This window comes from Schistocerca serialis, chromosome 5 (assembly GCF_023864345.2).
Source record: "Schistocerca serialis cubense isolate TAMUIC-IGC-003099 chromosome 5, iqSchSeri2.2, whole genome shotgun sequence".
NCBI classification, from domain to species: Eukaryota; Metazoa; Arthropoda; class Insecta; order Orthoptera; family Acrididae; genus Schistocerca; species Schistocerca serialis.
This window is the reverse complement of record NC_064642.1, coordinates 78,241,440-78,254,741: the sequence shown is the minus strand read 5'-3', so window position 1 is coordinate 78,254,741 and position 13,302 is coordinate 78,241,440.

Here is a 13,302-nt window from a genome sequence, read left to right as displayed (position 1 = left end):
CACTCTGCAAAATTCCTTGGGTTCCTTTCTGACGAAATGTCAATTTCGGCAACTGCTGTTGTGCGTATAAAGGAATGTTTTCTTTGTTTATCTTTATCATTGCTCTGCTTTGCATCAACACCACTAGTACAGTGGCAGTGTTGTGAGTTACTCGTCGACTAAGCAGTTTAACTACGTTCCATAGCTTCATGCTGTGCTCACCATTGGATACCTCCAGTGCCGGCCCCTGTTGCCATTAGCAGCCAGTATTGTGGTTGCAAGGCAGACAATACGTGCGGTGCTGAATTGTCTAAGCATCATTGGCCTTTTGCGACCTCGAACTCAAGGAGTTCCTTACAAGTATAAACATAGATAACCTGTTTGCTCATGTCGCATCCAGATTTTTTCTGAATTTTTGTTGTTTTCCAAATTTTTCCGTTTTATCGATATTTTTCCTTTTTTTACATATTTAAATGTACAAGTATATGTATGCTCTTGTTGGTTACGTAATCATGTGTGGCGTGCTACTATTTTTCATACCAACCAATTTTGATGCAAAGTGATAACCCAGCCAGGGTATTAACGTATCCCTCCAGATGTCTACAGTAAGTGCCAAAACCAATGATGAAACACACACACACACACATGCATGTACATGGATTGCTGTAGGGGTAGAGTGTTGACATTTTGCTGTTGTTAACACTCACAGCACAGTTACGCTTTTTCGAGTGCTGGTTTTCAGCAGGGGGCCCCACTCCCTCCCTCCACCAATGCCAGAGGCACCATCACTGGCGGTGGTGGAGAAGACGTGGATAGTGTGGCAGAGGGAGTGGCAGCAGTGGGTGTGGTAGCAGCATGCTGGGGTGGGTTTGGAGTTACTAAAAGGTGGACCCACCTGTGTTAGGTGTAGGATACTGCTAAAGATCGATCTACAATGCAATATGTCCTGGAATATTATTAGGAGTGGACCAAGCATGCACTATGTTTGGGAATATTATTTGGGATGAATCCACCTGCACAAAAGCTGGGATAATGGTAGAGTGGATCCATCTAAGGAAAAAAAATCCTAGATAATGTTCTACATGGATCCAGGCATGTATGATCTGAACTTTCGTACAAAAGAAGGACCCGTCAGCACTTCAGAAATATTGTTCAGGCTGGACCTAGTGTATAGGTAGTACAGGAATTTTGTTGGGACAGGATTCAGCACGCAGTACATCAAAGAATATTGTTTGGGATGGATCCACCTGCACAAAGCCTGGGGAAATGCTTGGGTAAATCCATGCATGTAAATAAAAATTACCAACACGGAAATACCCACATATGATCTGCGGTACAGCCCGAAAGGTCGATCTTCCTACATTAGGTCCAATGGTGCCGCATCTGCCACCACCGCCATCCACATTGGCTCCCCTGCCACCACAACTGGCCCTGATAGAGTCTGCGATTATGACGCCCCTGGTATAAGTGGAGGGAGGGGTTTCCCTGCTGGAAGCAAACAAACACTCGAAATAGTGTCAGACAGTGTGCTAAGTGTGCTTACAATAGAATAACATCAACGCTTTACCCTCACAGAAATGCATGTCTGTATTTTAGAATTGGTTTTGGAGGAATAAGTAGATACTGTGGTTAGGTTCGGACTTTTTATCAAAGTTTAATGGTATAAAAGAAGCATGTCACACCTGGTTATGTAAGCAGTAACATCATATATGGACTTGTATATTTTCATATCAAAAAATGGGAAAATATCGAAGAAACCAAAAAACATGGAAAATAAAAAATCAGTAAAATCTGGGTATGACGTGCTCAACCACCTTACCTGCATTTATACTAGAGTGTCGTCGAAATGTGACACAAGCACAGCGAAGTGTCTGGAGAGATAAATTGCATTCTTTGGTTCAAATGGCTCTGAGCACTATGGGACTCAACTGCTGAGGTCATTAGTCCCCTAGAACTTAGAACTAGTTAAACCTAACTAACCTAAGGACATCACAAACATCCATGCCCGAGGCAGGATTCGAACCTGCGACCGTAGCGGTCTTGCGGTTCCAGACTGCAGCGCCTTTAACCGCACGGCCACTTTGGCCGGCAATTGCATTCTTTCCCAGAAAGCTACAAGCATGGGTAACCTGTTATAATCACAGAATCAACTGCCTCCAAATTGATGGAGATCTGTGTTAAAGGCTGAGAGAGAGAGGAAGCTCGTCATAGACCCTTGGAAAAAATATATGGACTTCGATATTCTTACAGAGTGAGGGGTGGACATGGCGTTTCAGGTATACTTAGAAAAACAAAATCATTATACAGACGGATTAATCTGTCGAGAGGAGCTTGTGACGTCCCCTCTCCCCTTTTCTTGACGCTGTTGATGTTGAGCCGCTACTGCTACAGCTCGGTCGGTGAAATGGAGACGCGACGCGCAGTGATGGTTGTTCCCGTCGGATAACGTGTAACAGCACCTGAAAAACTCTAAAGAAAATTGCTCCTCACGTAATGTATGAAAGTCCGTTTGCGAGTACGCGCAGTCTTCTCAGCGATGCGAACTGCTGGTTTTAATTGTCTGTTATGGATTTATGATGATTTGCTCTGCTCGGTTAGTTAGTTATTGCAGTACTGAGTGAATATTCATCACCGGCGTCGTTTCACACCAATGAAGCGAGGAAAAATTCATTTGCGGTTCAGTATCAGTAGTTGTTACGTTGCTAGGCACAATTGTTCACTACGGAACGACGCAAATTCAGAGATAATCTATAATGATATCTTGCTGTCGTGCGTCGTCATATTATTTCGGCAAAACACTCCTTTCAATGGTCAATGTTCATCAAGTCACTCTTTCAATTAAAATGTTCACAGTTAATTAATTTTGATCATTAACTATCACACAGTTCAATTAATGATGGAGCCAACACGTGAGATTTCCATTACTGGCGAACAATTTTATTGTTCCTTCTTAGCAGTTAGTTTATAATCATCGCATCACACGCACATCGATGGATCAGATCAATTACGACAACATTTACAATTGGATTATTTGTATTATCTTCGTGTGGTCATATTAATGTTCCCTACTCAAGGCTAATAAGGTATTACAGTCTTCGATACTATGTCCATTCTTCGTTCTAACTGTTCACTTTTATGAAGGTTGAGTCCAGCAATAATATCTCCAACAATCAGAGTTCATTAACTCGTCGTACACTATCAGAATATCACTTCAGTTCAAGTTCTCAGGTCAGAATAACTGAGAACAAAGTCAGCGCATCTCTATCACACAATATTACTTTTTTTTAATAGAAACAATCTCGTAGCGTTCCGTTTGTAGTACTATAAAAAACGGTGCTCTCTCTCGACTTGGTAGCAAACAAGCTAGCAAGCGACTAACTTTTCCATGATCGAGTATTGAAGACGCATTTAATTTCCTTTTCGCCGCGTTTACAACTCTCTTTCACAATAAATGTTATCTCTGACCGACGTATTACTTTGGACTTAACTTTCTTCGCACTGATTTTCAGTTATTACCAAGATGTTTGATAGCTAAATAAAAATAACCTTCCTTTCTTTCTACCTTTATATCACGACATACTCAGTAATTATTGAAATTGGTGTTCATCAAAACTTTAAGGTGTTATACTATCGTCAAAGTTGTTGTACCTGTCAGGATAACACTGTTCCCTACTTTAAATTATCATCACATCTTATTTGGGTTTTCGGGTTTCTTGGGGTGTTACAAGCTGTAACAGCTAGCTATAAGACAGGGGGTGAACCCCGTATGCCATAATAGTGGAACTATGGTCCATTCTAGAGAGGAGTCATACTCTCACTAGTTCCATGTGTGTGTGTGTGTGTGTGTGTGTGTGTGTGTGTGTGTGTGTGTGTGTGAGGAAATGGTAATGTTATTTTAACTAAAGTGCTGTGGAATTTTCCACCCAACACCACTAGATGCAACCTCTTGTTCTGCGACCTCCTGTCTCCAACCTCTATGTAACATTTTACAGTCATGCGTTATTGTTTAAATAAACATTTACTCTCTTACTACAAAGTGTCCTGGTATCTTTAAAGTGAATTTCTTCCATTAGTAAGCATTTGAGGTTAACTCATGCATGCAGAAAGAAATCACATCCAGCCTACCCCTTAGCCTTGCCAGGAAATGCAAGTTGCAGCACAAACATAAAATAGTCTAATTACATCTCCACTTAGGGGATATAATCGAAAGTGTTGCCATCTTGCGTCTTTGCCTGGCTGTCTTACATGAATCACTGACTTAACTGTGTTGGACCTGTGGGCGCCTAATGCAAAATATCATCTATCGGTCTATAATTTTAAATATTTAATGTGGAAATGGATTACAAAGCCCATACTGTCAGTATGTGCTCATCTAAAAGAAATGATGTATTCTGAGCTCTTAAGTACTACTACAGAAGCTACATAAGCACTGGGCTGATGACCTAAGTCTAGATTACGTGTATCATTTTATCAAAATACACGTCTTAGTTCTACTTAAAACAATATCAATACCATTTATATATTATGACGACCTTCCATTCAAGGAAACCATTATCACATTCTCCTATGTAGCTGTCAGGATTGGAACCTTCATCTCGCATTTTTTACAGACATCGACATAGACATAGACAGACGATAAGTATGCGTTTTTGGTGTGCAGAGTAGCACTATGCATGTTGCTTGTCGTTGCGGGACCAAACGCCCCACACCACATGTCTCTGGGTATCCAAGTTGCGTAATATCCAATAAGTGTAACTACTTTAGAAAGCAAATTCAGCCACATGTAGAAGATCATGTGACTGGAAGTGCTGCTGTGATGGCCTTTACTCGATGGTTGATATTGCTACCCTAGTGACTAATCATCATTAGTAAAAAGCTTTTGCTGTTTGTAGACATATTGCCAAGCTAAGACATATTCCACTGTTTCTCCAACACTTTTTTTACAAATACTAATGCAAATGGATGTGGCATCTAAATCGGAAACTTCCGGTGAATTAAATACTGTTGACTTATGTGGCTGTGCATACATTCCATGTAACCAAGTCCGATAATAAGTCATAACGATATCATCTATGTCTAAGATTTAATTATTTAACTCGGAAATCGATACGTGAGCCACCAGAAAGCTATGCTGTGGACTACCTCTTTGCTGGATGACAGTCTACCAGCACGGGGTATGTTATGTCACAGAGTTTTCTTTATATTGTCAAAAGTATAAGAGAAACTAGTAACAGTTATCCTGATAATGTAAAGGTGAGTCTTGTTTGTCATGTTGGTAGCGATAGAAAACCAACTGCACCTTCCTGACACGTATAGTAGGCTTTTTATTGAACAGGATTATACCATTACGTAATAAAATTTTCATACATGTGCCCTAATGGAATTCCGCAATTTTGACCACTGGTATGTAATTCTAACTTATAATTTGTTGATCATTACGTCTTTATACTCTCATGATTCCTAAAATTACACAATATAAGTTTTTTAGCTGGATATATACGTGTTATGTAAGACTGTAGTTGTAATGGATTCTTCGGTAAAGGCAGGATGCAAATCCATGCCTGAAGAAATTCGCTGTGACAAAAGGTGGCACAGCTGAGGGACAAGCACATGGTCACAGAAGACGCGAAGGACGCGCAGAAAAAGTGGGTTGTAGTGAGCATATACATGCAGTATTCTCATCCTAGCGTACCTTATGTAGATAAACTCAGGGCGGTTGCTCTATATGTACGACGTAGGTGTCTCCTTGAGGCAACAGATGCAAATGCAAAATCCTCTCTGTGGAACAGTAGCAAAACTGAGGTGAGATACTACAGTACACAATACAGGAACTGGATCTCATTGTTTTAAATCTAGGAGGCCAGCCCAATACATTCGAGGGTCGAGCAGATGTAACCACTAACATATATGTCACTTTAGCAAACCACATAGCAGCAGATGAGATTAATAGCTGGGAAGTCCTCCAGTACCTAACACCCAACAACTATAATGCGATTGTCATCGAATGGGGAAATGACTGCTAGGCTCCATGAATACGGGGAAATTAAGATGCGCTACAAAACATTGCTCCAGGAAACTAAAAGAATACACCAGGATAAACTTCTACGAAGGCAACTGCAATTTCGAAGATGGGGAAGACCAGATAGATTATTGACTGAAAAGATTAAAGGACATACTCTCATGCCCACAATTAGTAAAGAGGAAGACTCAATGACGGCTAGATGGAGGGAGTCAGCAGAACATCTGCTAACCGCCCTGCTTTTTGGTAACACGTACCCTGAAATGCACGCAAAACTTAGAAATGAACTAGATACCGAAAACGGCAATCAGATGGTAGTGATATCGTTGGCTGTCGCAATTCCTCAAAACACGAAAGGCACCTGGTCCAGATGGCGTCTGGCTGAGGTCGTGCGGATGGTAGGTCCACAGATAGCGCCATATTTGACAGCATTACAACGAGGCATTTCCAATAGGTAGGATCCCGACGAACAGCTAGGGTAGTAGTGATTAAAAAGGGAGAGGATAAAGACCCAGCAATAACGAAAAATTGTTGACCTATCTGCTTATTAAACGCCTTGGCGAAAGTTCACAAACATGTCCTCTGTGAGCACAGTGAGCTCTTGGGTCTAAACCGGTGTCAATAAGGATTCTGAAAAGGGAAGTCTGTAGATGATACGGTTAATAGAGATGCGGTTTTCAGATTGTAAAAAATTCGACAACGAAGTACGCAGTCGCGTTCATGATTGCATCGCAAGCGCATGCGACAATCTTTGGTGGCCTGCGATGTTCACACGCTTTCGAGATCTCAGGGTCCCCAAATGTCTGCATAAGAGCTTTGTAGATTATTGTAACTGACGTAGCGCTGAGTGGCATGTGGAGCAGAGCAAGATAATCGAAAAGGTTACCAAGGCCTGTGTTCCGGAAGTGGTCCACTGTTCTGAGATTTTAGTACTGAACCCCTATTACATCTGTTAGACGGGTCAGATGCTGCTGAGGGAGTTGGTGCAAACGCAGGTGACATGCTAGTAGTTGTGTCTGCAGACTCCAGGACGAGACTTGAGTAAAAGACGAATGATGCGCTTTCTCAGATAGGGCATTGGTGCAAGAGCAACAAACTGACTATAGCCGTTTATAAGATCACATACATATCTCTGAAGGGAAGCCTTTCTCTTGCCAGAAATCCTTCCGTAAGGCTTGAAGGAATACCTGTAAAACGCAGCTCTGTTTGTAGATACTCAGACATTCTTCTAGGCAAGAAAAGAAACTTTCTAGAACATGCAACATCTGTTACTGACAAAGCAGCCAAAATTATGCATAACATTGCCCTTGTTTGCACTGCTGACTATAAATTACCACTGTGTGTGGTGCAGTCATACAGCATTGTGGGCTTCGCTGCCATAGATGGGCGCACCGCCATAGACAAGACAGCTACGAAGCAATACTGCAACGAATTCAGTGAAGTGAAGCGAAGCTATGAGGCTCATCGGTACTTTCTGCTCTACACCTGTAGAAAGTTTACAAGTGATGGATATCGTCGTACGTTACAGGGCAGAGCTATATTGGCTAAGCAGTGAGCAATATGATCGTGTGTACAAGATCACAGGAACGCATATTACCGACAAAAGGTATTTACGAGGCTTGAAGGTGAATGAATGGCAGTCTGACTGGGACAATAAGAGCATTGCGAGGCGTGCTTACAGCATACGTTCAAGCATCGCGAACAGGCTTAAACTGTGCGTCATTGCCTCTAACAGAGGTATGGTGAACCTGTTAACAGGTTGCGGTCCATATCCCAAAATCTGCATCGAGTGAGATGTAGTTAAACAACGATCCATGAATTTGAGGAAGCTTTCGCTGGTCATCTCGTTCTGTAGATGCTCGCTTTTTCAGGTGCCGAGAGATTACAGTTGATTAGACAACGATCTGCCAATAATTGTAAATGACAAAAACTTTTGAACTAAATTCAGTGCTATAGAACATCGAATATCTAAAATTCAACTCCTTGACTTTTAGTCTATAAGATAAAATTGACCCCCTAAACACGTCACAAGAAGCGTTTCCTCATTTATATATAATGATAGATACATATAAATTTAATTATCGGTAATAAAAACTTCAAATATATATATTTGTATGTGTGTGTGTGTGTGTGTGTGTGTGTGTGTGTGTACTTCTCTGTTCATGCATGCATTTCCCGCTGTTATTTACAAGTCTGCTCAAGTCTAGTATAATCTTACAGCATCAGTATGCTCTAAGACAGGTTGATAGTGACATTGGCTTTAACACACAGTGAGAAACTAGACTTTAAACATAGCAAGAGTGTATTTTCTCACTGTGTTGGTAATTCTTAAGCTTTTAAGGTCTCATATTTACATGTATATTCAAATGATGACCATGAAAAGAGGATATTCAAAGTATTTGGAGAAAATTGCCCGAAAACTGTAACAAAAAGACCCCAAAGTGTAAATGTCAACAGAAGGCAGTAATGTATTGGAGTGCTTGTAGAAGATACCATTTGTCACAATACTTTAATGCAAACAGCAAAAACTAAATTCGAAAATGAATATTTCACACCAAAGTGTGTGACATACCTTTTGGTTATAAGTTATATTAATGAAGGTAATTCAGCCTGAAATAACATTCATACAATAATACCCAACATGTCTAGAGAAGTGGGGAGGGACATAGGCAGCCATTCTTCGTTCATAAAATACGTTAATTAAATTTCACAAACAAAAATGACGGCTATTATGGGTCATAAATCATTCTAATCAAGATTAGGCTAGCAGCATTTTGTCATAAATTAGATTTGTGTAAACATAACCAAAGCACAGATCAGCTGTTTTTTTTTGGGGGGGGGGGTCATCAATTACAACAGTTTGTTTACATAAGAAGCCTAGACCAAGTGGCCAGTTCGTTTATATCAGACAACAATGGGCCAATTGTCCCGAAACCATCTTTGCTCCACTACACATATATGGGCATGAAAATGTCGTCGAAATTTCTTGCGACTAATGACACTGGACTGTACAATATTGCCCGTATCTTCGTATGTACTTCACGAGCCATGGAAACATTTCGTGGTCGGATGGAGCTGCTGTTTACAGATCGAAAATAGGACAATGTCATCCTGGGAGATATCAGTGCAAAAGAATATTTCAACTTCTAGCGCCATTTTATACGTTGTTTTGAAAATAAAAACTGTCCAATGATCCTGGATGTATTTGGTTATACGATAAAACACGTGTATACACTGAAATATGTTCCAATGGACGGCGGCATTCTGTGGTCCATTGGTCCATACAAATTTCCTGGACAATGCGAAAGCTGTTGCAGTGCAAACAGCACACAAATTCAAAATAAAACACTGTGGCACATAAAATACAGTTTCTGATATCCTTCACGTCGGTTTGAGAGTCACACAAGTGCTTTACATACAATGATTTTATTTACAACGCATTGGCCATCCGAAAAAGCAGAGATATCGTTCATTTCCTATTGAGCAAAGATCTAAGCACAGCAAAGAAAATACGTGGAAAACACAAGGTATTAATAACAGCAAAATACTTTTACCTGAATAATAAACCAATTTAAAGGTATTTATGTCTGGTTACGTTATTGACCAATAACCGTCAATGGCAATGAGTTCGTGAGATCCAGCATGAATAAAATAACATTCAACTTGCCTGGCCAGGCTATCTGGTCCATTACATCAAAAACCTGAAAAATGCAGATATATGAAGATAATTCAAGCTAAACTTTAAAAGGAGCACACTAGTTTTAATGTAATCCGTAACTATATTAAAGTTAACATTAAGAGAAAGAATTAAAGTGTTTAGATTGCCAAGAGCGAAACAGTGCTGCTCAGAAATGAAACCAATTCCCTCCATAAGCAAAAAGATATCCTAAAGAAACAAGTATATGAACTGCATCTTCAATTCATTAATTACATGTCTCCTAGATATTTCTTGCATTTCTTAACGAATATCAATAGATACATAAGCGAAGAATAGCTAATCATGTCCACGAGATATGAAAAGAAAGTTCACATACTTCAAAATTACCAGTGTCCTGCTGACACTCACAACACTTCAAGTCTTGAATTCTACGACAGATTGGTAATCTATGCCATCATTTTATTCCAAAACGGTGAGCTTCGTTTACTGAAAAAATTCTCAATCATAATATTGCATCTAAACCCAATGACAAGAATATCAAAGAATTAGTGTCAACACAAAAAATGCGTGTGACACAACCAAACTAAGCCAAACTAAGCAAAGCGAACAAAATACTGTAAGCTCAAAAGTCAAAAATTAGAAAAAAATTACAATAAATCTAAAATCAAGACACAACTCTGGGAAAACTGATTCAAAAATACCGACTGGTGTAAATAAAAATAGCTTACAGTTAGCAAAGACCTTGTTGTAAAGGCAGATATGTGTAAAATTGCATTAGTCATGCATGAAGAAGATTACAGAACAAAACTCTTACAATTATTTCTTGAAATGAATGCAAAAGAACTGGACAACGCTCCCAATTATCAAGCTCAGGTTAGGAAATTAATTAACAGCTCTAGCTACAATTTGCCAAAAGCTGATGGCCAAGATAGCATGGTCATTAAACCCTTACCAAATAAAGTAATATTACAGCCAAAAATTCATAAACCTAATAGTCCAACAAACCTCACTGCTAATTCATGGAACAATACTGCATATTATACCAGTAAGAAGCTTAAAGATTTCTGTGAAGTTTTACGTATATGGAAACAACTTTTCCATCAGAAATCCCTCAGAACATGCACTACTGGCCATTAAAATTGATACACCAAGAAGAAATGCAGATGATAAGCGGGTATTCATTGTACAGATATATTATACTAGAACTGACATGCGATTACATTTTCACGCAATTTGGGTGCCTAGATCCTCAGAAATCAGTACCCAGAACAACTACCTCTGGCCGTAATAACGGCCTTGATAAGCCTGGGCATTGAGTCAAACAGAGCTCGGATGGCGTGTACAGGTACAGCTGCCCATGCAGCTTCTACACGATACCACAGTTCATCAAGAGTAGTGGCTGGCGTATTGTGACGAACCAATTGCTCGGCCACCATTGACCAGACGTTTTCAGTTGGTGAGAGATCTGGAGAATGTGCTGGGCCGGGCAGCAGTCGAACATTTTTTGTATCCAGAAACCCGTACGGGACCTGCAAAATGCGGTCGTGCATTATCCTGCTGAAATGTAGGGTTTTGCAGTGATCGAATGAAGGGTAGAGCCACGGCTCGTAACACATCTGAAACGTAACGTCCACTGTTCAAAGTACCGTCAATGCGAACAAGAGGTGACCGAGACATGTAACCAATGGCACCCCATACCATCACGCTGGGTGATACGGCAGTATGGCGATGACGAATACACGTTTCCAATGTGCGTTCACCGTGATGTCGCCAAACACGAATGCGACAATCATGATGCTGTAAACAGAACCTGGATTCATCCGAAAAAATTATGTTTTGCCATTCGTGCACCCAGATTCGTCGTTGAGTACACCATCGCAGGCGCTCCTGTCTGTGATGCAGCGTCAAGAGTAACCGGAGCCATGGTCTCTGAGCTGATAGTCCATGCTGCTGCGAACGTCGTCGAACTGTTCGTGCAGATGGTTGTTGTCTTGCAAACGTCCCCATCTGTTGACTCAGGGATCGAGACGTGGCTGCTCGATCCATTACAGCCATGTGGATAAGATGCCTGTCGTCTCGACTGCCATTGACACGAGGCTGTTGGGATTCCAGCACGGCGTTCCGTATTACCCTCCTGAACCCACTGATTCCATATCCTGCTAACAGTCATTGGATATCGATCAACGCGAGCAGCAATGTCGCGATACGATAATCCGCAATCGCGATAGGCTACAATCCGACCGTTATCAATGTCGGAAACCTGATGGTATGCATTTCTCCTCTTTACACGAGGCATCACAATAACGTTCCACCAGGCAACGTCGGTCAACTGCTGTTTGTGTATCAGAAATCGGTTGGAAACTATCCTCATGTCAGCACGTTGTTGGTGTCGCCACCGGCGCCAACCTTGTGTGAATGCTCTGGAAAGCTAATCATTTGCATATCACAGCATCTTCTTCCTGTCGGATAAATTTCGCATCTGTAGCACGTCATCTTCGTGGTGTAGCAATTTTAATGGCCAGTAGTGTATTAACGACAGCACTGATGAGCACAAATTAGACAATGTCCGATTTCCATCCTTAGAGATTGTGAACTTGTGCACATATTTATCTGTCCATGATTCTAAGGAAATAATTAGGTGCAATTTACTACGAAACAAATAACTTAACCAGGCAGATATATGTGGAATCATAGAGATGTAAGAATCGATTATAGCATAAAACTGCATCTCATTCAACAAGAAGAATGTGAATACAGCCAGATGATTTCAAAATGGAAAGCAGTGTTGCAGTACCTTTATCTGATATTTACATTACTCATTTGGAATATAAATTTTGCGCTGCCAATATTCTTTTAAAAGCTAAATTGAATTGTAATTGAATGTTGAAGCCACAATCATCATGTTGAATGATAAAGTAGATGAATTAGAATCGTTTGCAACTTGCATGAGTGACATGCCACCCCACCAAATTCATCATTGCACTTGATGCAGATGAGGGTATCTGTTTTATTTATCTTAGAATGAAAATGTTGAGTCAGAATTACACTTTTGGAATTTATAGTAAACCCGTCACTACATATCTACTTATAAATAATTCTTCATGCCACTGTATAGCAATAAACAGCTTATTTTAGATCCATGTTGGACTGTATTCATTAAATTCACCTTAGTACATCTGCTTAAGAGCTTTATCGGATTGAGTCACCATTATTACCATTTTGCTCAGTGACTGTAAGCTGTCTCACGTTGTCTGCAGAAGAGAATTGTCGCTGGATGATTGTATGGAAATGAAGAAGGACTTGGTCAGAATTACGTAATGTAATGATGACAGCTATCGATAAAAGATTGTAAATATAAAATAATGCCTACAGTGAAGAACTCGACCATTAGTGCTGAAACTTGGCTCAGACATTTGGATGCAATAATACTGCGAAGCTGAATGGATAATTTTGAACGATATGACTGCTTAATCCCAAGTAACCCCAGTGTCTTGTTGACTCTGACAAACAAATATTAAACAACGGACTTTTTTACTAACTGTGCCGGATATTGTGCGGATATTGTGATGGACTTGATGATGAAGACTTTCATTTCTGGTATTCTCACATAAAACAAAGAATGATTTTAAGATTGTCCTATCGAATT